The 26,156-nt window shown below is 43.0% G+C and overlaps 1 pseudogene; it reads right to left on the reverse strand.

Annotated features, from left to right (window-relative positions):
* Positions 1-526: 526 nt before the first annotated feature.
* LOC147885596 (uncharacterized) overlaps positions 527-26,156 on the reverse strand; it is a 46,856-nt pseudogene continuing 21,226 nt past the window's right edge.

The raw sequence follows: 26,156 nt of genomic DNA on the forward strand, positions 1-26,156 counted from the left end.
AGCCTATGCTATTGCTCATGTCCTATAACCCCTGTCCAATCTCTTGTCATGTAGTGGTCATGTAGTAAGTCCCTTGGCTCTGTCAAGCCTACATTCTCAATCATGTCCGACTTTCCTTGCTATGACTAGAGATTGGCTGGGTCAATCCTTTGCTACTGGTCATGTGTGTACATCCCGTCCACAACCATGAGGTATAGCTAAAGGTATCTGGTGTTGAGTTTGTGCTACTGCTCATATTAAATGTATCTTCTTGAACATCTAGCCATGGCCACAGGTTGGCCCCATCAAGCTTGTGTTGCTAGGCCTGTTGTAGGTCCCATCCCCACCTTTAGCCTTTGATAAAGATAAGTGTTCCCTTGCTAGTACTGATGTCCTAAGCACCCTCATCCGCCCTCCTCAAACTGTGCCCCCCCCCCTGCCCGCCCCCCCAAAAAAAAAGAAAAGAAAGAAAGAACGGTATCTGCATTTATCGAATGATTGAAATCAATGCATCATGGGATTCAAACGTGCAGTTTAACTTTCATGTTCAGTTCAACCTGGAGATTGGAAGAGCAAGCATGTCCGGAGATGCATACCTTTGATCACGTACCTTTGATGGCTTCTCAGCACTCCTAAGAGGGTAGCTGTTTGGTTCTTTCCCAGTTTTCCAATCTAAGCAAATGGGATTAAGAAATTCAGAACTCACAAACCATGTTTTTAATTAAAATTACTATACAAAAGTTTTATGGCCTTGATGTTCCAATGAAAGCAACGAGGGGTGCGGAATACGATCTTCCACGTGATGCTTCTGTGCTGTACTAACTTCTCTCACAACAAGTCCCCCATACATGACATCCCTATTATCCATGACAGGGATGGAACGACAGTCGAAGCCTCCTGCTGCACATTCTGCAGCCTTGCAGTCTTTGTTACAGACCGTCGACTTCTCGTTGTGGGGTTGGGCCCTCCTACTCTCATGCATCATTTGTGTTATCAGCTGCATGATAATATGCACATGAACTAGGATTTCCACTACCAAAACCTTGGCCCATGAGACTCGAATTATCATTGGTGCAACAAATATTCCTGGTTACAGAGCCAGCACACAAAGTCTCAGTCTTGCAACAAAGGCTGCCTGCTCATCCCAAGTAAGGATTTTGCAGCTCAGCAACATTACTTCCAGTCCCTAATTTCTCAGGTATGGTAGCTACAGAAGGAGAGCAATCAACGAATTGGTACCCTGACTTTTCTACACCACACTGTGCGTGATAACCTTGAGCATCGTGATGATCACTGTAGCAACTACTACCATGAGGCCTTACTACCCCTTCATCTTTTCTCACGTTGCAGCAAACTGAACTGTTAGAAAGCCTTGGCCCTGAGCAAGTTGCTTCAGCCTTAGAAATAGTAGCTGCAGTAGATGAGCAGTCAAAATTTTGGCAATCCTTCATACAGGTGTCTTTTGGGCACAATCTCCTTGTTATTCCACTACTTGAGCTCTGACCATTCAATTCACGACATGCTTTTTCTATACAACAGTTCACAAGATGATCTTGGCCATAGTTACAATCCTGTGGCCTTACAACCCGTTCATCTTTTCTTGGTTTGCAGCCGCAAACTGAACTGCTTGGTGTCGGACAATCAGTTCCACCCTCAGGTATGGTAAGCACAGTAGAACAACAATCTGTGTCTTCCCAATCCTTTGAGCAGTTGTCTTTCTGGTATTCCACTAGGGTTCTTAGCATTCAGTTGACAGCATGGCTTTGACACACATCTGTTCGCACAAGAACCACCATCCTGTGGGCTTACTGCCCCTTCATCTTTTCTTTATTTGCAGCAAACTGCTCTACCTAGCAAGAGCATACTATTGAAAATTACAGCAAGACAAGCACCCATATCTGCAAGAACTGCACCCCATAGAGATGCAAACCCTGCCATAGCAAGAGCAACAACAAGCACCTTTACTGCAACTGAAACAAATATGTTCTGTTGGATCTTTCTGCGAACCCTTTGATTAAGCTCCACAGCAGCTGCCAGCTTTCTGAGATCATTTGTCATAAGAGCGATATCAGCAGTCTCTATTGCAACAGCAGTACCAGCAACACCCATAGCAATACCAACATCTGCAGCAGCTAGAGCTGGAGCATCGTTTATACCATCGCCCACCATGCCAGTTGACCCTATTTTTTTCAATTGCTTAAGCACCTCCACTTTGTCTTCAGGAAGCAACTGAGCATGCACTTCTATTTCCCCTAACTGCAACAAAGCAAGCAGCAGACTTCTGAGCCCAATGACAGATGCATATTCGCATATCTCCACTATTTTCTGTCCCTGGTCTTTCCAAGGTGTTAATTTTATGGTAATGAAAATAGCGATTTCACGAATTAATGGTTCCCAATTACCTTCATACATGCAGCATTTGCTGCAGCCACACTGTCTCCTGTGAGCATGGCAATCCAAAGACCCGAGTTCTGGCCACACAGTGTATCCAAACAATGGATAATCAATTTCCTCAGAAAGGCAGCATTCCCTTTATCTTGACATGTAACAACCTTCTGATCAGTTCTTCTAGAGGAAGGTCTCAAAAGCAAGTATCTGTAGTGGTGGCTAGTAATTAAAACCATCACAATCTTACCCTCATGTTGCTGACAGCTTCAAGTGCTTCTGGTCGAAGTTGATCACCAGCACACAAAATTCCTACAGGCATGCCATCCAAACCAACCCAGCAAATAGTCCACCCTATTAAAATGGCAGCGGAAGATGCAAACGAACTGAAATTATAGAGCCACACAGAGAACACTAGAGATAACAAAATGTACCACCACTGATCTGCTGTAAATCAGCCCTTAAACCAGGGCAGCAACTGAAATACAAGATATCTTGAATAAGATAGAAAACAGGAGCTGCTGGAGAGGCTGAACTGAAGCAGAGAAAAAGGGGGAACACAAGAAAGCTGAAGCCTGAGAGCACGGAGGCAGGAGAAGCCTGAAACAAAGAGGCAGAGGCCTGGAGTGGGGAGGCAAGAGCCCTGAAGAGGCAAGATCTGCTGCGGGAGTGTGGGCAGCCAACTGAGCAGCTGAGAGGGGGCTCTGAGGGGATGGTCAGGAGCAGGCTGTATGCTGGAGCCTTGAGGAGCTGCAAGAAGTGTTGGAGGAAATGAAGGGAAGGAGGCCCTTTTATAGGGCAGGCCAAGGGGGGAAGTCGGCCAGTTTGACTGGACCGACCAGCCTGGTCGGTCAGGCCAACTGGGCCGACCAGCTGGTCGGCCAGCCTACCCCCTCTGGCCCCCCTTGCTGCATGGGGGCTGGTCGGTTGGCCACGCCTGGAGATGCGGAATCTCAACACCCCCTCTCAGCTCCAGGGTGTGGCACAAGACCCAGAGAGCTGGTATGACGTTGGAGAAGGGGAGGAGAAACAGATTTGGTAAATATGTCGGCGACGTTGTCGGAAGTGGTGCTGAAGAGGAGCACAATGGTACCGTCAAGAACCTTCTCTCGCGTATAGTGGTACTGAATTTCAATGTGTTTTGTCCGAGCATGAAAAACCGGATTGCGAGCAAGGGCAATACAGCTTTGATTGTCACAAAAAAGTGTGGTAGAAGTGGATTGCTGAAAACCACAATCGAGAAGAAGGCGCCGAAGCCACACAGCCTCACAGGTGGCACTACACATAGCCCGATACTCAGCCTCGGTGGAAGATAGGGCGACCGTGGGTTGGCGTTTACTGGACCAGGAGATAGCCGCAGAGCCAAAGGAGAAAACATAGCCCGTGGTAGAGCGGCGACAATCGGGGTCGCCAGCCCAATCGGAGTCACTCCAACCTCGGAGAGTGAGCGGGGAAGGAGAGGAACCACCGGCAGCATAAAAGAGCCCGAAAGTAGAGGTCCCCTGAAGATAGCGGAGGAGACGTCGAGCAGCTTGCCAATGAGAAAGCGAAGGGGTTTGCATGAAGGTACTGAGGGTGCCGACAGAGAAGCCGAGATCCAGTCGAGTGTTAAGTAGCCAAAGAAGAGATCCAACAAGCTGGCGGTAGAGGGAGGCATCAGGATAAGCAGTGGACCCAGAAGCAGAGAGTTTAGCGTTGGGATCCATGGGAGAGGTGATGGGCCGACAGTCAGCCATGTGGAAAGTTTCGAGGAGCTCTTGAACATAGCGTTGCTGAGAGACAAAATACCCCCTCTTAGTCTGCCAAATCTCAAGACCCAAGAAAAAATGGAGAAGGCCCATATCCGTCATCTCAAATTCAGTTTGAAGAGCAACTTTAATGGCAAGGATATGATTGGTATGACTCCCGGTGAGGATTAAATCATCCACATAAAGAATGATGAAGGTATGAAGCTGTCCTTCATGAAAAAGATAAAGATTGGGATCAGCCAGAGAGCGAAGAAGTCCTTGGCGGCAGAAGAAGGTATCAATACGTTGATTCCAGGCCCGAGGAGCTTGCTTGAGACCGTAGAGAGCCTTGCGAAGGCGACAGACCATGAAAGGAGAACGAGAATCAATGAAGCCGGGCGGCTGATCCACATATACCTCTTCATGAAGATCACCATTCAAAAATGCAGATTTGACGTCCATTTGAAAGATGGGCCACTGATGGTGGGCGGCAAGAGCGAGGATCGTGCGGATGGTGCTCATCCGGGCGGTAGGTGCAAAGGTCTCCCCATAGTCGATGCCGGGTCGTTGGGCATAGCCTTTAGCCACCAGCCGAGCTTTATACTTGTCGACAGAACCATCAGAGGCGTATTTTGTTTTGAAAATCCACCGGACACCAATGACGGAACGATGTGAGGGACGAGGGACAAGGTCCCAGGTGTGGTTCCGAAGAAGAGCATGAATTTCCGCTTCCATAGCCTGTTTCCAATGAGGCTGGTCCAGAGCCTGAGGAACGGTAGTGGGCTCACGAGTAGCGAGGATGCGAGACATAAGGGCATAATTGACATGAAGGGGATCAGAAGAGGACGGTGGGAGATGGCGATGAGAGCGACGAGGCCCATCATCAGGGGGTGGTTCGGAGTAGGGATCCTCAAGACCGGAGGAGCGGAGAGTATCAATGAGCCATCGCGGAACACGTACCGAGCGGGGTTCCAAAGGAGGAGCAGACAAGGGTGGAGCCGGAGAAGGAGGCGGAGGAGAGAGAATAGGAGGTGATGTACCAGGGGACGAGGCAGGTGGAGGGAGAGAGAGCTCCGGGGCATCGGACGGATCTCCAAGAACAGGAGGAGAGTCGGAGGATGTCGGAAGGACCTGCTCGTCGAAAAGAACATCCCTGCTCACGGAGATAATGCGGCGGCGAGGATCATAGAGGCGATAGCCAGTGGAGACGGAGTTGTAGCCTACGAACAAGAGCTTGTGGGACTTAGGATCAAGCTTTCCACGATCAGATTTAGGAATATGAACATAAGCATCACAGCCAAATACTCGAAAATGGGAAACATCGGGCTTAGATCCATAGTAAGCCTGATAAGGGGTCATGCCTGGGACTGCTGATGTCGGAGAGCGGTTAAGAGTATGAATGGCGGTCATCATGGCCTCGGCCCAAAGAGACTGAGGGAGTTGACTGTGAGTGAGCATGGTCCGAGCCATTTCAACACCGGTACGATGTTTACGTTCAACCACACCATTATCAGAAGGGGTACCTGTGTTGGCAAATTCCCGTTTGACACCATGACTACTCAAGAACCGATCAAACTCGAGAGAGGTGAATTCACCACCTTTATCAGCACGAAGAAAGCTCTGTAGTCAGTGGGAAGGAGAGTTGCTGACGAGGACAACATAGAAGTTCCCAGATCAGAGAGTAACCTGGTGCTCTGATACCATATTAAAATGGCAGCGGAAGATGCAAACGAACTGAAATTATAGAGCCACACAGAGAACACTAGAGATAACAAAATGTACCACCACTGATCTGCTGTAAATCAGCCCTTAAACCAGGGCAGCAACTGAAATACAAGATATCTTGAATAAGATAGAAAACAGGAGCTGCTGGAGAGGCTGAACTGAAGCAGAGAAAAAGGGGGAACACAAGAAAGCTGAAGCCTGAGAGCACGGAGGCAGGAGAAGCCTGAAACAAAGAGGCAGAGGCCTGGAGTGGGGAGGCAAGAGCCCTGAAGAGGCAAGATCTGCTGCGGGAGTGTGGGCAGCCAACTGAGCAGCTGAGAGGGGGCTCTGAGGGGATGGTCAGGAGCAGGCTGTATGCTGGAGCCTTGAGGAGCTGCAAGAAGTGTTGGAGGAAATGAAGGGAAGGAGGCCCTTTTATAGGGCAGGCCAAGGGGGGAAGTCGGCCAGTTTGACTGGACCGACCAGCCTGGTCGGTCAGGCCAACTGGGCCGACCAGCTGGTCGGCAGCCTACCCCCTCTGGCCCCCCTTGCTGCATGGGGGCTGGTCGGTTGGCCACGCCTGGAGATGCGGAATCTCAACACACCCCTGGCTTCTCCAATTTTCCAGCATGCTTGATTCGTTGTTTTCAGCTACAGATACAGAACATATGGTGAATTGGTAATATTGATATTCAATGAAAGAACCAAGGTCTCAAATCTTACTCTCACCTTTTGACAAAAGCACAACAGCATACCTTCAGTCCAAAGGAGCCGACTTGCTAGACGGTCATTCCCAATGTGAATTTTGTGGCCATCGACTATACCACTGACACCTTCTCCAACTAGTATTGTAAAGTCTTCAACCTCACCAGAGGGCTCAATCCCTTGCAACTTTGCATGTGCGACCAGTGCTGAGGCCATTGGGTGGTTTGATTTGCTTTCTATACATGCAACCCTTCAAAACAGAATCAAACCAAATAAGTTGAATATGCACTTTTCTTCATCGAAACACTCCCTCAACTTCAGATCTGTCCAAAAGTGCATTTACCAGTAAAGGAGTTTCTTCAAGTCTGTGTTACCCAGAGGCCACACCTCTGCCACTTGGAAAAGGCCCTCAGGTAGAGTCCCCGTCTTGTCCATTGCAACAACCTTAATCTTTGCAAGAGCTTCGAGACAGCTACCACCTTTCACAATAAGACCCATTCGAGCAGATCGAGCAACTGCACAAGTTGTGGTGACAGGTGTTGATATAACCAGAGCACAGGGGCAAGCCACCACAATGAGAACAAGTGCCAGGTATAACCAGTGCCGCATATTATGGGGATGCACAGACAAAGGAATGGTCGCAACTCCTAAAGCAACGACCATCACAACTGCAAATTTAAACAAACAGCATCCTTTAAGATCATCGAAACCAGCCTCCCTTGGCAGAGAGGACCAGACCTAGGTGTATCGAGGCAAGAGGGAGACATTTATCCCCATCACCATCAAACCAGTCTGCTGAAACTTCTATCTCACCTGGAGTGTAATATTTTGCAAACTTTTCCACCAGTAGATCCACGTGAGAACGCTGAGTTTGAGCTTCCTCTACTAACTTGACCATCCTCGATACTGCAGAATCCTCAGCCAAGGCAGTTGTCTCGACACAAATAAATCCTGATGAATACACCCAATTTTAGGTGACTTTATCTGGTGGTTGTACCTGAAAAATCTTTGAAACTAAGGGCATACCTTCCATATTCATTGTTCCAGCCCATACAATTGCTCCAGCCTCTTTTGCTACAGGGAATGATTCCCCAGTCAAATTGCTCTCATCTACTAAGCTTTTTCCAGAGATCACAATGCCATCAATTGGTATTAGCTCTCCGGCTTTCACAGAAAGCTTTGTCCCAATTCCAACCCTGGAGACTGGAACTTTCACTCCATTGTCAGCAAGAACACAATTCTGGGGGACTAAACTCGACACAGATGATATGGCCAATCAAGCCTGCCCAGAGATACAGCCTCATGTCATTTTTTTAAATTAAGACAAATAGACCTTGAAATACCCTTCTTGATGTAAAAGAACATAGTCAAGGTGTAAAGGCAGGAAGAAGAAAGAGTGCTTCAAAATCACCTTGTCACTGGATCGAGACTCAAGCCAGTCTGCAAGTGTATGCAGAAAGGCAATTGACCCTGCTTCCAAGTAATCTCCTAGTCCGATAGCACCACCAACTGTGACACATACAAATACAATCACAATGTCATCACTCCAGCATATTATCATCTTTTGATGCACAAGTCAATAACATCTCGTCTCAAGGGATATGCTTAGGTATAAGGTCTTGCTATGAATCCTTAAGAGAGGAACCTGCCTGCTATGAGCATCAGGACATTAATGTCCAATTTCAAGCGTCGCAATGAGACTATAGATTTCAAAATTATGGGTGGTATGCCAACTGCCACTGCACCTAAACCGACCCATCGTAATGGACTGTATATATAATGGAAAAGGGTTACCGCTACCAATAAGCCAGAAGCCAATGTATAGGGACTAGGCCATTTGTGGACTGCCTTCCACTCCCCAGGGTGATGAATTGTGGCTTCTAGCCTTGCATCATTCAAACATTTCACTGGATATACACACAAATCAAACTATCAGATTCTGATCGATCTTCCTCAACATTCTTGTCCACTTCCAAATTTGAAAAACAAGTTAGCCTTAAATCTTGTAAAAGTTGCACGACTTTGCTGTAGCACAATTTCAAAATGCACAAATTCAAGCTACAAAAAATGACGAGCATACATAATCACTTGCCAGGCTTAACAGACAAAGATTTCTACCTAATCGTGCAGCTGGAGTTACTAGTGGGTCATGGCATACTGTCACAGTTTTGGCTACAATGTTTACTGATATATCTTGAACTCCAGGCAGAGGCTCCAAAATCTTCTTCACAAGAGGAGCTTCTGCAGGACAGCAAATTCCCAAAACATCTACGGTAGTTCTCTGCAAAGGTCCCACTTCACTACCTATGTTCAATTTTATGGCCCCTTCTTCCAAAAGTCGTTTCTCCAAATGAAATGATCGCAACAAAGGGCGAGAGCTCTCACTTGAAAGCTGAGTGCCCAAAGCAGCACTGGAACAGACGTTTTGGGAAATTGTATCAGCTGGAATAATATCATCATGGACTTCAAGTTGTGGAACCTCAAAGGAGAAGAGATCAAACCATTGTCTAGCACATTTTTTCAATCTTCCATATGATTCTCCGACCTTCACAAGACGCCCGTGCCTGATAAACTGGGATGCACCATCGTCATTGACATACGCATGGCTCAGCATAAATGAACCATCACTCATAGGTACCAACCAATCAAGGTGATCTCCATGGGCAAATTGATCATGGCCACAGTCTTCCTTGTGTAAATGGTGTTTTTCATCAGAAAGATCCTTAAAGCAAGCACCTGGTAGGTCCCATGGCATGGGAAGGGCACATCTTGCTTCGTTCATACACTAAAAACTTTAAAAACAATCAGTTGCAGGTTGAAGAAATTTCTTGCAGTCCTCTTCGTGCTTCATATTCACAAAGTCGTCCCATGTGTGTGGGTGAGAGAACCTACCAATGACAAAATTCGAGCATACAGGAATATACTTTGACAGCACTTGGAACAAAAATATTATTCACTTCAAAAGTTCTAAAAAAGAAAAACGTCAAAGAAACCCAAGCTATAACAGAATCTACTCGCTAGCATTTCAGAGACCAAAATCTGGTAATGACGAAGCCCACTTAGATAAATGATGAGTTTTTAAATATCCAGTATCGTGCTAGCATTTACCAAACCACGTTTTCCATTTAGCCCATAGCTCTTTGAAGACAACCTTAAGAAGGCACAGCAGGCATGAAGCCAAACAAAAATTGGATCTATAACAGCACTAAGAGGTACCTACCTCTATATGCCAGCAGCCACATAGCCAAGGACCATATAAATGTGTAAGAAACGAGCAGAGCTCTAGTGAGGTTACCTTAGTTTGGGAATAAGGCTAGATAGTGGTGTGGAGGGGTTTTACTAGGAGCATTTCATGTCAGTTGGAGACATTTAGAGGCTTTGGCCATGAGAAGTTGCCACACAGGAACTCCCTCCCTTCAATATATCCATCACAGTTTCCTTTTTTTTGTGAAATCCATCGCAGTTTTCTCCGGCTTCCTACCCTTTATACAACTTGCCTCCTCTACGTCACTTGCTCTATAACTCTCCCTCGATCCACCCCTGTTATTTTCTTTCACTGCCTCTATCCACCACCCAGTGCATCACTAGCCGTACCCTCTTTCACTCAAATGGTAACAGAGCTATGTTCTTAGTTGCAACTTCCCACCTATATTCTAGCTCCAGCTCACGCATCTTTTGATGCATGGTTATACCCATCATTGAAGGCATATGTTGGAGGTGAGGTACGGTATACGCCTCTGCATCTTGAGTTTTAGAGGAGTTGGAGGGGTACCATTTGTACTTTGTATAATATTTATTATTTAAAATATCAGCAAGCATGCATATAAAATTACAAAGTGTCACCGCTTATATCATACAAACTTTGAAAGTGCGCGACATAATTCATATGCATTTGTCTTTTAAATTCATCCTTCAGCTAGCATTTGAACTAAAATCAGGACGACAAAGAATTAAGAAAGCTGCAAATTTTAAGATTTAAACCCCAAAACTATCCATAGTGATTGCCACGAACACATTACAAACTGTTTTAAGTCATAAATGCAGGTATAGTAGATTTGTCAACGAGTGTATGACATCACACATGTCAATGGTCATAAGACACAATAAGGGATGATAGGATGTATATAATGACATCAACAATACATCAAGAACTCAAAAGTCTACACACAATCTTATATGGTACGACGAGGATTGGAAATTAATACGAATTTACAATAGTGTAAGAGCCTAGAGTTATTCAAATGTCTAGGGACATGGCCACCGGAAACAAACAAAAGGCATGATTGCCCCTCAAAAAGCATGTAGAAGTGATCACCCTCTCCCCCCAAAAAAGTAATTAGATGAATTTCATTCATGTGGCCTGCCCAAAGAGAGACGAAGGGGAGAGAGAGAGAGAGAGAGAGAGAGAGAAGAAGGAGAAGAAGAAGAAGAGAGAGAGAGTGAGTAAAAGGGGGAGAAAAAGATGGGATGCAAATAGCAAAAGAGAGAAGAAGGAAGAGAGAGAAGCCCAATCATAAAAATCCAAATGCTAATTTTGAAAACACATCTTTTTCTCATCTCCAACTAAAACCTCCAATTAGTCACGCCAAGGCCAAAAAACCGCGCAGACACAGACAAAAAACAGAAGTTGAGGATCGGGCAGTCACATTTCGCTACCTCCTCATTTCTTCGGCGTTGTTAGTACTAACCTCCTCCAAAAGCACCTCTTCCATAATCTCTCCGCGATGAACGTGTGCGTGAATATGACCACCTTCTCGAAGGCAGCATTGCTCGGATCTCGGATCTCCTACACCCTTGTTGTGATTCGTAAAGCAGAGCTGGGGCGCTTCGCATTGCAGAGAGAGCAATGGCGGAACCGAAACATAAGAGAATTTGCCACCTTCAAATACGAGTAAATGATTGTCTAAATGGTGATGGGTCTGCAAGAATATAAGCAAACAACACAACGAAAGGTTAGGCAGAGACCGGAATTGAGAAATCTTTCCACGACAAAACAGTAATTATTTCTGTCTAAGAAGAAACTGCCGGAAAAGATTGAACCTCCCAGCAGCCCAACACATGCACAAAACGATCGAATATATCGAGAGAACGTAAGCAACTCGTTTGGATTGGATTCCAACGGAACCAAACCAAAAGAGAAGAGCTTGGATTGGATTCGAAGCAAACCAACGGAACGAAACCAAAAGAGAAGAGAAGCAAATCTCGACAGAATATGGCCACTATCGATGAGCACATAGTGCACCTTGGAAGGGGGTGCAAGAGAAGAAAAGTTTGTGGAACGTGACAATCATATGTGGAACGTGACAATCATATCAGTACCAACCTCAGGCGTAGTCACCTCAGCTACACCCTCTCTCTCTCGGTGTTTCCCAAGGTTAGTCTTCACCTCACTTAGTACCACCTTGCAGGAGTGTAGGGTTTCCAAGTTCAAGGCGGCGCCTCCCTCAGCTTAAACCTCCAAGTTCTGATGAGTACCACTTTTTGGGTCGGGGGAAGTGGGCAGTTCCCAAGTTCAGGCGCCACCTGAGCTGAAGCCTCCAACTGCTCATGAGTATCACTTGGGGTGGGCGGGGTAGGGGGAGTAAAGGGGGGGGGTCCAAGTTTAAGCATCGCCTGAGCTCAAGCATCCAAGTGCTTATGAGTACCACTTGGGCGAGGGGGAGGGGGGGGTGTCTAAGTTGAACAGTCGCCTAAGCTCAAGCCTCCTAGTGCTAATGAGTACCCACCTCGGGCGAGTTTTAAAAACTGACGTCTCCTAAGCTCAAGCCCCTAAGGCACAAGTGGAATCTAGTGAAAGCAAGGCACTTGTGCTTGCCCTCAAGAATGACTCCACATCTCATACCTCACTTCCCACCATGCAAAAACAATTAAGAAACAACTTGCTTGAAGCAATAAATACAAGAGTGCTACAAAAGCCGTACTAAATGAAACTCCGCTATACAGGATTCACTTACAACCTCAAGTCTTTAGAATGTGGCCAAATGCATGAAAGTTATTGTTTGGCCGAGCAATGGAGAGTTCTCACAAAGTGAACTAGTCCTTAATAATTATGCACATGATGCATGACATGTAATAATTTAAATAAAATGAGCCAAACATGCAAGATTGCCACCCTTGTCTTACGTATATCGCATCTCAAGTTCAAGGAAGTTCTCAAACTCTCTCTTGATAAATAAATGGTTTTTCTTTGGTTTCCAAAGGATCTCAATGAGCATGCATGCCAAAAGCAACCTCGGGTTGCTGATGAAAATGGAAAACTCTATTAATTTTGTAAAAGACAAAGCCCAAAGCAATAGAGACAAAGTGACGCGTGAGAATCCCCCAAGTGCTACTTACAATCACAATGTAATGTATAATGTTAATGTCAAGTCAAGACTATGACTTTGATCTTTAGATATTTAATTTTGATCCTAACTTTACTAAATGATAAATTTCCAAGTCATGTCACATGCATGGCTTTCAACTTTACATATAGATTTATTTTGTAATACACATGTTCAATATTTGTTGATTGATCCATTTACATTTTTTCAATAACGTATCCCTTATTATGTCCCCTACTATGAGAAGTATCGTGTCCCCCTACTTATCCCTTATTAAGAGAAAATTGGCACCCCATATTTCCACTTTTTTCCTAATGGACAAATTCAAAAAAATCCCCCAAAAATCGATATGTCAACTATCTATTTTAACTAAGGGGGCTTGCTCATCAAAAAGTCTCTCTATGGGGACCCATTATGGGTAGAAACTTAGGACTTGCACGAAGGGTCCATTTAGTACATGGGTGGGGACACATGTATTTTGGAGCACCCAACGATGGACACAAAAGCCCCCTTTCAACCAAGGCATCATTAGAAGGGGGACTCCCATCCTACCTCATTAATGCCTTCTATCTTTGCCCTTATGTTTGTCGCCTCCACCCCCCTTTCCTTTTAACTCTCCCCCCCACTTGATTAATGGGATTACACTTAAGGAACGTATCCATTAACAATCTCAAGAAGGAAGTAGAAAATGGCCCAATCCAAATGGCAAGATACAATGTTCTCATAAAAATTAAGTTGTTGAAAAGTCTAAAAAGATTCTGTTGAAGAGGAGACATAACTTTGCTTGATACCATTAGAGAAAAAGATATTTAACTTATCAATACTTATCCCTTGCAAAGATTTTTTAAGGATTAATGAATAAAATGTCTCCTCTATTTTGAATGCCAATTTCAATGTCAAAGAATGTTAGAAATGTAAGGGAGAAAGGTGACTAATTATTGTGAAAGTTCACTCCCAAAAATATAATTAATTAGAGGGAAAAATGGTTAGAAACATAAAGGGGAAAGGTGAGTAATTATAATGAAAGTTCACTCCCAAAAATGTAATCAATTACTTGGTAGAGGGGAAAAGTGGAGAGGTTAGGTCAAACCAAGTTCTAAGTTGAATCTCAACTTTAAAATTTTTTTGCCTCACTCTCTCTCTCTCTCTCTCTCTCTCTCTCGTTAATCGTATTTTGCTTTTACTTTTCTTGTTACTAAACTATGTTTACGGGCTAATAGGATAGAGATGCACTTTGATTATTCTATAAAAGAAACTTGTAATTCTTGATGAGTTATACTTTGTTTTCTTCGTAGAGATGGCATGAAGAATTCTTAGGTTGGTAATATCACCCAATTTAAGACCTCCTTGTACTTTTGGAGGATTTACCTTTGGAAACAAAGTAGTTAGTACCTGGTCGAGCACATGTAGGACTGAAAATTTTAACCCAAAGAGATGGCGACTAATACTGGAGGAAAGGATTCTCCTCCAACTTTTACTAACCGTACACATGAAGTGATGCCTCTCCTCATGCATGGATTCTCTACGGATGATCATCACGAAAACGGCTTTTGGAATGCTAACGTAGACATTGATATTGGTCGGGTCACTTCCTTCCACTTTCCTCCCTTGCTCAATATGAACGATGCTCCCCTGAAAGAGTATGAGCTACGAGGCACTAGCATTACGCTCTCCCAGTCACCAGATATTGGCAATAGACTCCCCAAGTCAATAGCAAGGCCCTCTTACGCGGGCGTGGTCTAGGAATTCAGAGGAGGTTTATTCACTCCCCCGTTCACACGTCATTCTTTTGGTAGCTACCAGCAATGGTGGACAAGGAGAATCACACGAGAGACTTAACTCCTCCCAACAACGAGCCACAGATGGAAATACCCGAGGCGCATTAGGAAAGCCAAGATAGACCGCGGCCAATGGTCAAAAGACAAGCTCCACTAATGCAAACTGTTTGAGGAAGGGGAGAAACGAACATGCAATTGTCCACCAAGAGCTCCGACACCAACACAATACTTGGGAGCAGAACAGGAAGCCACTCAGAGAGAAGAACAGTTGCCCCCCCCCCCCCGGTATCACCAGTGATGGCATAGACGGAGGGCCCAAGCCAGTAGACAGCAGAATCCAAGCTAAAGACAATGCACTAGAGGATCCATGACCACATCAGCAAGAGGTTCACCAACCTGAAGATGAGGAGAAATCATTTGCTAAAGGTAAAGTGGTTGCTTTCCCAAACAAGGATAGATTAGAACAATCCATAGATTGGCTTTCATTCCATGCTTTAATTGGTTATCTCCCAGGACCCAGACCTCCTGTTGCCTTTCTTGAGGGTTGGCTGAGGAATAATTGGATTAAAAAAGGTTTAGTGGTCACTAGTGTGAGGTTTCTAAGAAGAGGTTTCTTTTTCTTCTTATTTGAGACTGAAGACATGGCTTAGAAATCCTTACACCATGCCCTCTGGACTATTAGACATCAACATCTATACTTAGAATTTTGGACCAAGTATTTCAACCCAAACAAGGCTAGATCTACATTTGTCCTTGTGTGGGTTGAACTCCCTGACTTCCCTTTTTCTCTGGCAAATCAAGCTCCTAACCTTTGTAGAAGCTTAGGGCAGATCATTGATGTAGAGAAAGAACAATTAATTAATCCCAGAGGACACCGTCAAGTATGTGTCAAGCTGGATGTTGATGTGAGGAACTCCCAGATGCCTTGGTAATTGTCAATAGGAATGGGAGTGTTTTCATGGAACAGCCTTTGGTTTACAAGAATTTACCTAATTCCTGTTTTTTGTGTGGGTTGTCTACCCATACAGTAAAAAGTTGTCCCTTGAAAAGAAACAGGCCTAAGCAAACTCAGGAACAAAACTAACAATAGGCCAGCTAGATCCTAAGCCCAAGTGGACTTAAAGGTAAACAGATGTTGTCTCTATGCCAACATAGGCTTAGGTAGCACAGAATGTGTGTGTAGAGTAGCGGCAAAGCCACACTTGTACTTACATAAGGCTAGGAACACAATCCCTCTTAGGAACCCAACTTGCATGTTCTACATGCAAGTTCTACATACGATTCCTACATGCAAGTTCTACATGCAACTCGTACATGCAACATGCAACTCCTACATGCAACATGCGAGTTCTACATGCAACTTCCACATGTAGCTTCTATGCATATAGTTCTACATGTAGAGAGAGAATGTCTTACAAATCCTACATGCAAAGAGAGAAGCTCTCCAATGAAGCCTAGACTCTTTGGAGCATTTTGTTGAGTTCTACTTTGGTATTCCAAGTAAAGTTTCTTGCTTGGACAGAATGCAACTATAAAATGACCTTTCTCTGCAAGAACTAAAAGAGGCAACCTTCTCTATGGCTGATGGCAAAACTCTAGGGGAGGATGGTCTTCTAGTAGAATTTTACAAGTTTTTCTGGGACACAGTGGGCCCTTCTCTAATGGAAGTTTGGAGAGAGAGTACTGAGTAGGGCTCCTTACCCAACTACCTAAATGGAGGAGTTATAAAACTCATCCCAAAGGATGGAGATAGGATAGTGTTAAAAAATTGGAGACCCCTAACCATGTTAAACTGTTCTTACAAGATCTATGCCAAAGGTTGAGAAGTAAGATGCATAATTGGATTCTACAAGAACAGAAAGTTTTTTAAAAAAATAAGCACCTTTTAGAGGCAATCATAAACCTATTGGAAGGGTGCACTCATGCTAAGGAGAGTAAACAAGAGGTGTGTCTAATAAAGATAGACTTTGACAAAGCCTATGACAGGCTTAAATGGGTTTTGCTTCTACAATCCCTCAATATTCTGGGGCTAGGGACAAAGTCCACATCCTTTGTTGCTCTACTGCTCTCTAATGCATCAGCAAAGGTCTGTGTGTATGGAGAAATGTCTCTAAGTTTCTTGCTAAAGAGATCAATAAGACAAGGGTGCCCTTTGGCCCCTCTTTTATTTGCCATAGCTGCTGATGCTTTGGGATGGCTAATAAAAGACCAAGTGGCCAGTGGTGTAATTAGAGGTATTGAGCTTTCCTCAGGAAAACATCTAATGAATTAGCAATTTGCAGATGGCACCACTCTCACGATTGTATGGACATATTTTGTATGGCATCTGGTTCTAATATAAACCACACAAAAATAGGATACGCCTTGCTCACAGGTGGCTCTCAAATGCTTCAGGATCAGATGGGATTCAAAAGACATGGTCAAATCTTCAGGCTATTCGGTATTCCTATGGGCTTCAATGTTAAAATGAAGCATAGATTGGAGTGGTTCCTAGACAGATTTTAAAAAAAAAAAAGATAGACTCAGAGGACTACAAGGAAATCTTGCATTTACCCAATAGCTATTTTTTATCTCTCTTGTTGGTGCCCCTCTGAAACAGGCTTATAAAAGTTCATCAGAGTCTGTAGAACCTTCTTATGGGGGGGTTGTGATACAAGAAGGAGAATATTAAAGGTTAAATGGTCCTTTTGTACCAAACCTAGAAAGGAAGGAGGATTGGGAGTAATCAATATCCAATTGGCAGCCTACAAACTTGCAGCCACTGGGAGAATAAAAGCTATCACCTCCCCTGATAGTGATTGGGCTAACCTCCTGCTTAGAAACTTTAAATTTGTCAGACCCTATAGGGCCCCTACGTGGAAGGATTTTCCTCTCCTCTCTACTTTTGGTAACTTGGAGCCTTGTATGACTAAGGGGAGTCAACTCTAGAAAACTTTATGGAGGGCCTTTGAATAGATCAAGAGTCACATTGTCCTCTTTGGTAAAGGGAGTTTCATGACTCTGGACTCAATTTGGGTGTCTGTTTTGTTCACCAAGCAGCAACTAAGTGATGAGGGTTTCCTAAAAGCATGGCAACTTTCAAAGAAAGGTCTAGTCACTTGGGGAGATTTGTGGGACAAAAACAACTTCAAATGGAAGACATGGCTGGAGATCAGAAGGGAATTCAGACTTAGTAATGCAGATCAAGATTTGGTCATGAGCAGATTACAACTGTGGGAGGGAGACATTACTTAGAAAGGGGGCAGGGTCTTAAAATTCACTACAGAGTTTAGCTAGGTTGGCAGCTCATCTTTTCTACCAATAGCTACTCCTTTTGAGGGCATTGAAGAGGTTGTTTTCACTCTCAATGCCGGATGGAAACTTGCTGATGCTAAAAGGAAATGGGACAACAGGTCCTCACTGATCTGGGACAGAAGGATACCAGAGAAAATGTCTACTCTTTTGTGGCTAATTCTACATAAAGTTGTCTGGACTAATTGCAGAAGCTTGACGATTAGTAAGGGAGATGGCACCTGTAAATCCTATTTTGGAATCAAAGAAGATATACTCCATCTCTTTATTTCCTGCCCTAGGGATAGAAAAGTCTGGAAGGTGATTTAGTTAATTCTAGGGGAACCGATCAGCTCGAAATCACTTCTTTTGGGAGATGCAATCAAGCTGCCTTATGCTGCTTGGGTTTACATTAGAGCATGATTTATATGGATTGCCAGGAATTCATATCAGTTTAATGATGAGGTCATGCATCCTGATCAGTTATTTTTGAATTGGTATGGAAGAAATTTTCTTACTAACTGAGTACTACCTTCTGTGGTCCAAGCCAAATTTCTGCTGGATCAAGAATTCCTTAACTTTAATGAATAGGGCTCACAATTGCAAGCTGCATTGGATGACCACATCAAGGATGTTGGGAGATGCACAAACTCTAGCATGGACCTTCAAGCATAGCTCCTACTATCCTTATTCCTTGTCAAAGATGAACCTACAAGTTGATTGTACACTCTTCTCTTCTGCCCTGGAGCTATCTGGATGTTGTTAAGACACTAGGAGAAGTAGATTTTGGTTTTTTCCCTCTAAGCAGGAGCTATTTTGTCTACACACTAGTTATTCCTCTCTAGAGAGGGGTGTCTTGTACTTATGGAACTTATGTGTACAAAGCTTATGATCATAATATAATCAAACTTTTTTTTCTGCCCCCCCCAAAAAAAGTAGTTAGTAATACATGATGGGATGCTTATCACATCGGAGAAATGATAGTGACACGGAGGCCAAGAAATCCCTATCTTTAGATAGCTCCCTTCTATTTCTAGAGCTTTCTCTATCTCTTTTATTAGTAGAGATAACATGGATGATTTTTTGTAGAGTGGCACAACTCAATTTTAATGGAGAAATAGGCAAGACTTTAGATTAATAGCACCATGGACTAGCTTTTGATGTCTTTAAATAGCTAGTTTTTAATCAAAGGGATGATTTTGATGTCTTTAAATAGTAAGTAGCTGATAAAAGAGAATGTTTTATGCCTTCCCTCTCTTTTCAATTTTGTCCCCCCTTTTCCCTCCAAACTTTTCTTTGACTTTTCCAATCTTTTCTTCTTTCTCTTTTGGAAAAGTTGTTAAGCGGTCTTTTTCCTCTTATGAAGTTGCATTTGTCAGCAAGGAGTTAGGACCATGCACTAGGCCTAGGAAATGAGCTCCAATAATTTTTGTTTAGGAAGCCACAATAGTCAGTCACAACATAGCTCTCTTGGTCCCCCCCCCCCCCTCTCTCTCTCTCTCTCTCTCTCTCTCTCTCTCTCTCTCTCTCTCTCTCCCTCCCTCTCTCTCTCTCTCTCTCTCTCTCTCTCTCTCTCTCTCTCTCTCATGAATTGGGTGTTGGTCTATCTATGGTGTGTCAGTTTGGGTGTTGGGGTGCTAATCGGATTGGTTGTTGCACTATGTTTTGAACAATTTTGCTATTCTTGTGCTCTCTATATGGCAGTCTTAGGTGTTTATATGGGGTTTATGTTATGTTTAGATGCTGTTGCTCTTTCCTTTGCATTGTTTCATTACTTGTTGCTATGGTTTAGTCTGGGCATCATTTGTGTGTTGGTGGATGAGTTGGTTGTGGTGTATGGGTGATATATAGTTCTGTGTGTTTGTTTGAGTTACAGTTTGTGCTTTGAGCATCTAGTATATTGTGTTTGTGTTGTGTGGGTTACACATTTCGTTGTGGTGTATGGGTGATTTCTAGGACCATGTGTTGTGGTGTATGAGTGACTTGCAAATTGATGTGTTGTGGTTGAGTCGTGTGAGTTACACATCATGCTTTTAGTCTGAGTATATGTGGGTGTCCTACTATGTGCTGGTTGAGTGCTCTGCGATAGAGTCTTAGGAGGAGTATACAATAATCTTTGAAGAAGTGCAAAAGAGACTAAAATTGAAGAACTTGAAGCCCTTGCTATTAAAATTTTATGGTAGATCAAAGGTTGGTGATGCCCATAGGCATGCTCAAGGATGTTGCATAAAGATTTGTGGAGCTACTTCATGGCTACTTTCTCATGGTAAAAATGGAACACAAACAAGGTGCCCAATCCTATTGGGATGAACATGGTTGAAGTGTGCTAAGGTTCTCCACGATTGGGGGGGAGAGATCCTCAGAGTTTTCCAAGACAAAAAGTGGATACCCATGCGTAATAGCACAATCCAAAAGAATTGCAAGCCTGTCGACTACCTAGAGGTGGAAGAGTCCTATGCCTTAGACAAAGCTACTCACCCTCAACATTGTGCCATCGCTATGATTGATGAAATGTGGGTAGCAAATTGAAAGGCTAATGGAAAACAAAGAGCTTCATATGGCCTTTCCAAAAGGCTTACCCAAGATGAAGTAGTACAATAAGAAATCTAAGAACAACTAGAAAGCCAAATCAGTCAAGTTATGGTCTCGCGGACAAATCACCAAAAGGTCAAGCGATCAAAGAAATCAACATGGGATCATGCAAAGCATCGAAGTTGATCCAATAACTTCTCAACTAATTCTCAAGAAAGCTAAAGTACTCTTCAAGGAGTACTAAGAAGTATTCACTTGGAAATACACGAGTTTTAAGGGGATCCAACCCAGCACCAAATTGCCCTCATTCTAAATGCAAAACCAATTCTACAATAGCAATATTGAATATAACCCCAACTACGCCAAGTAGGTTAAGGTAGTGATTAACCAAGTACTCAAGGCAAGATTCATCTACCAGGTCAAACAAAGCATTTGGTTATTTCCAATCATCATTGTACAAAAAAAGAATAGCAAGTTTGGGAGTTTGTGCCAACTACTAGAAGTTGAGTGAGTAGACCATCAAATCCATTCACAAAAATAGTCCTAGACAAATGAGATGTATTTCTTCATGGATGGATACACTATTACAATTAGATAACTCTAGCCAAAGAAGACCAAGAAAAGGCCACGTTCATCACCAAATGAGGCGCATACTCAAGCAAAGTGATGCCATTCAGATTGAAGAATGCATGGCTCCATTTGATTGCATCATGGAAGAAACCTTCCAAGAGTACATCCAAAAATCCCTCTCGATATTCCTAGATGTTTTTTAAATTTAAATTACACAGCAAGCATACTTGGAATGTTTGCAAAAGATCTTTCAAAATTATAGGGAGACATGGATTTACCTCAATCCATACAATCCTATATTTTGTGTGTTCTTAGGGGTGTTGTTGGTCACACGGTCTCTGGTCAAGGCATCATGACCAAAAAATTCATGTATTCCTTACAACCTTGTCACTTGATGAGGTGGTGGGCCACAAATAGCTTTTTAATAGCCTCCTTTCAAAGTTGGAATCTTATTGGAAAAAATGAATGAATGAATGCAACCAAAATGCTTAGATTAGCTCATAACAATATTTAAAACCCATTTTAGTTTAATATGTTGCACTTTCCATGTAAATTACCTTATGTTTCTCTAAGTTCCTCTCAATCCTATAACAAGCCTTAAGTTCTATTGTAAGAACATTAGAGAGAAAAGAAACATTGTTATGTTAGCTCATAATAAGTTGGGGAAAAACATTTAATGGACTCTTTGTGCACACAAAAAGCTAATAAAAACAAAAATTCTATTCTAATTTCTTAAAAAACGAATGAAATTAAGATGTGTATATGGTTTGAAGCCCATTTTAGTTCTAATCGACTAGAATTTCCATGTAAAATGCCTTATCTATTCTTAATGCTTCTCTCGCATTGTAGCAAGTGTAAAACCTATTGTAAAAACATAAGAAAAAGTGTAAAATTATTATGTTTCCTCATAATATGTTGGAAAACAACATTTCATGCGTGCCTTCTTCTATTACTTAGCCTAAATTCGCATGAAATACAATTAGCTCCAAGCCACACTCTATGCACTTGTGTTGCCGTAGTAGCAATGAACAGGCAATGAACATAACTCCTAGAAATCTAGAAGTTAAGGCCACAAATACAGTCGGCTCAAAGCCACCCTCTATGTACCAATGTTGCCTTGGTATCAATGACCATAACTCCAATAACTCTAGGACATTATATATCTCTTCTCTCTCTCTCTCTCTCTCTCTCTCTCTCTCTCTCTCTCTCACACACACACACACACACACACACACACACACACACACACACACACTTACATTCCTAACCTGATTAGCACACACATTTGGTTATGGGAGTAGGTGTTTAATGCCTTATTTCCTTATGATTCTTTGTTATCTCTCTCTCTCTCTCTCTCTCTCTCTCTCTCACACACACACACACACACACACACACACACACTTACATTCCTAACCTGATTAGCACACACATTCATTTATGGGAGTAGGTGTTTAATGCCTTATTTCCTTATGATTCTTTGTTATTTAACCATGGGTGACATGGAATATCTAGGCTTGTCCTCCCTTAATTGTCATAATAAGTCTGCAAATAATGCCAAATTACCATTAATGAGCCAAGATATGTGAGCTCTTTCTCCTCCCTTGGATACCCCCTACATACGCTAATGGTAAGTACCGTGCTCCATTGGCCTTTAATATAAGGTCATTCATTCAAGCTTCCCCCCGCTCTTGGCCTTCTTCTCCTTGTTGCTCAAAATCTTGGCTGCAATCTGACATTGGATAGCAAGATGCCAAAGCTCCTTTATTATTGGACTAGCAAGGACTATATTCCCTGGCAAACTCAAGTCAGGAGCACTAGAAAACCTGGTATTGGATAGAAAGATGCCAAAGGTCCTTTATTATTGGACTGGCAAGGACTATAGTCCCTTGCTCACTCTTGTTTTTTCCTCTTTCTCTGTGCTCTCCAATGACTCCACAATCATACGTGACTCTCTTTGAATCGATGCGTTCCATGTGAAAATGTCGTCCATATGACCATAATGCACTGTACTTTTTGTACTATAAAAGCATCATTAAAACAATGAAGATGCATCTATTTTATGGCATATATTGCCACAAATAATTACTTAATTACGTCAAGAGGTAAGAAACTTACATGCATCATACATCCAAATGATAACTCTCGCTCGCGCTCGTTTATTATCTCTCCATTGCGTTCGGCTTTACGTAGAGCCAGTTGTAGCCAATCAAGTGATATGTGAGTGGGGAGAAGGGCGAGATCCCGTGGATATGGTTGCGATTGCATGTACATTACTCTGAATCTCGTCCTTGCATTTATTCTTTCTGCTTTAGCCGCTATTGAGGATACAAAACCTATTGAATTTCTCCATTTGCTTTTTGCTCATCTTTCTTTCAATCCCTTTTCCTTGGGGAACCTTGCCAACGATGCGATCATCATCCTTGTTATGCCAAGCTTGCGGCATATCGAGATCCATGGATGCAAGAAACTCCGTGATATATACTGATGACTCTTGCACAAGCCATCCCTTTGCCATGCTTGCTTCTGGTCTTGCTCTTTGTCTTACAAATCCCTTCAAAGTTTTCATAAACCGCTTGAGAAAAAACATCCATCGACTATGAACGGTACCTGCAATGGCTACCTCATCAACTATGTGCACAAGCAAGTGCACTTGAGTTGTCATAATGCTTGAGGGAAATTGCTTCTCAAGCAAGCATACGGCTTCGATGGATTCCACCCTAGCCTTCTTGATGCTCGATATGGAGATATCTTTTTGAGATATCCACCTATTTCACATGCCCATGTAAGATATATTCATAATCAGTCTACATATTATTTAGCTTAAATTGAAGAAAATGCAATCAATGCGATTTGATAGTAAGCATACCTCACAATACCACTGATCTTGAATATAGCATTTCTAACATCTTCTTTTAAGCACCCTTTTATTGTAATTGGGAGGATGAACTATCAAAGCAACAAAGAAGTCATGTCAACAATATAGCATAATCATAATTATACTAACGCATCACGATTATTGGTACACTAATCCTATAGCTTAGAATACCTGTAAGACCTTGTGCCAATCATGGGACTTGAGCCCACTAAGCTTATTGTCCTTTCAAAATGCTCCTTTCAAGCAATGCATGTGCCCTGTGGGTGCTTGAAAAGAGGTAATGTTTGCCTTGACCGCTGCCTCCTCTCTCGTAGAGAGGATCCATGTTGCTTTCAGGAAGATAACTTTTCCTGAAGCACGCACTTGGGGCCACAAACGAGACATCCTATTCATAGCACGCAAGTCTTCTCGCACTCCTCTTGAGTCTTTGAAACCAACCAAGTGTGCCCAAATAGTAGCCCCCTCATTCTTGAAGATATACATGGGATCCAAGAGATGATTGACTTGTAACTAACCCCAATAAGGAATCTCGTGAAAGATCGATAGCCTCTTCATACCATGAGGAGGTTTCTCTCCATTCGCCCTCCAAGCATGAATCCAGCTTGAATCCAATCACTTGCCTTCAAATATGGTGGTGGTGGATCAAGCTGACCTCCACGCACGAGATGGTCCAGCGGAAGGTATCGAGCATGACCTTCATAAACATTTTTCCTCATATGTTTGGAGTATCATGCAAGCAATTTCAAACCTGGTCCACAAACAGGACAAGCATGGTACCCACTTGTAACAAGTCATGCACGCGTGCATGAATGTGTTAGTATAAGACATGCATGCGAACTGGGTTTTTCTTCTACAATCCCTCAATATTCTGGGGCGAGGGACAAAGTCCACATCCTTTGTTGCTCTACTGCTCTCTAATGCATCAACAAAGGTCTGTGTGTATGGAGAAATGTCTCAAAGTTTCTTGCTGAAGAGATCAATAAGACAAGGGTGCCCTTTGGCCCCTCCTTTATTTGCCATAGCTGTTGATGCTTTGGTATGGCTCATAAAAGACCAAGTGGCCAGTGGTGTAATCCAAGGTCTTGAGCTCCCCTCAGGAAAACATCTAGTGAATCAGTAATTTGCAGATGACACCACTCTCACGATTGTATGGACATATTTTGTATGGCATCTGGTTCTAAAATAAACCACACAAAAATAGGATATGCCTTGCTCACAGGTGGCTCTCAAATGCGATTGGCGTAGTTCCTAGACAAATTTTAGAAAAAAAAAGATAGACTCAGAGGACTACATGGAAATCTTGCAGGGAGGAGAGTTGTTATAAACTGTTGCATTTACCCAATAGCTATTTTTTATCTCTCTTGTTGATGTCCCTCTAAAACAGGCTTAGAAAAGTTCATTAGAGTCTGTAGAACCTTCTTATGGGGGGGTTGTGATACAAGAAGGAGAATATTAAAGGTTAAATGGTCCTTTTGTACCAAACCTAGAAAGGAAGGAGGATTGGGAGTAATCAATATTCAGTTGGCAGCCTACACTTCCAACCACTTGGATAATAAAAGCTATCACGTCCCCTGACAATGACTGGGCTAACCTCCTGCTTAGAAACTAAGTTGGTTAGACCCTACAGGGCCCCTAGGTGGAAGGATTTTCCTCTCCTCTCTACTTTTGGTAACCTGGAGCCTTGTATGACTAAGGGGAGTCAACGCTGCAAAACTTTATGGGGGGCCTTTGAACAGATCAAGAGTCACATTGTCCTCTTTGGTAAAGAGAGTTTCATGACTCTCGACTCAATTTGGGTGTCTATTTTCTTCACCAAGTAGCAACTACGTGATGAGGGTTTTCTAAAAGCATGGCAACTTTTAGAGAAAGGTCTAGCCACTTGGGGAGATTTGTGGGACAAAAACAACTTCAAATGGAAGACATGGCTGGAGATCAAAAGGGAATTCAAACTTAGTAATGCAGATCAAGATTTGGTCATGAGCAGATTACAACTGTGGGAGGGAGACATTACTTAGAAAGGGGGCATGGTCTTAAAATTCACTAGAGAGTTTAGCTAGGTTGGCAGAGACATTACTTAGAAAGGGGGCACGGTCTTAAAATTCACTAGAGAGTTAAGCTAGGTTGGCAGCTCATCTTTTCTACCAATAGCTACTCCTTCTGAGGGCATTGAAGAGGTTGTTTTCACTCTCAATGCTAGATGGAAACTTGTTGATGCTAAAAGGAAATGGGATAACAGGTTCTCACTGATCTGGGATAGAAGGATACCAGAGAAAATGTCTATTCTTTTGTGGCAGATTCTACATAAAGT

This window comes from Dipteris shenzhenensis, chromosome 25 (genome assembly GCF_047967505.1).
Source record: "Dipteris shenzhenensis isolate YYH24624 ecotype China chromosome 25, Dip_SZ_1.0, whole genome shotgun sequence".
Lineage (NCBI taxonomy): Eukaryota > Viridiplantae > Streptophyta > Polypodiopsida > Gleicheniales > Dipteridaceae > Dipteris > Dipteris shenzhenensis.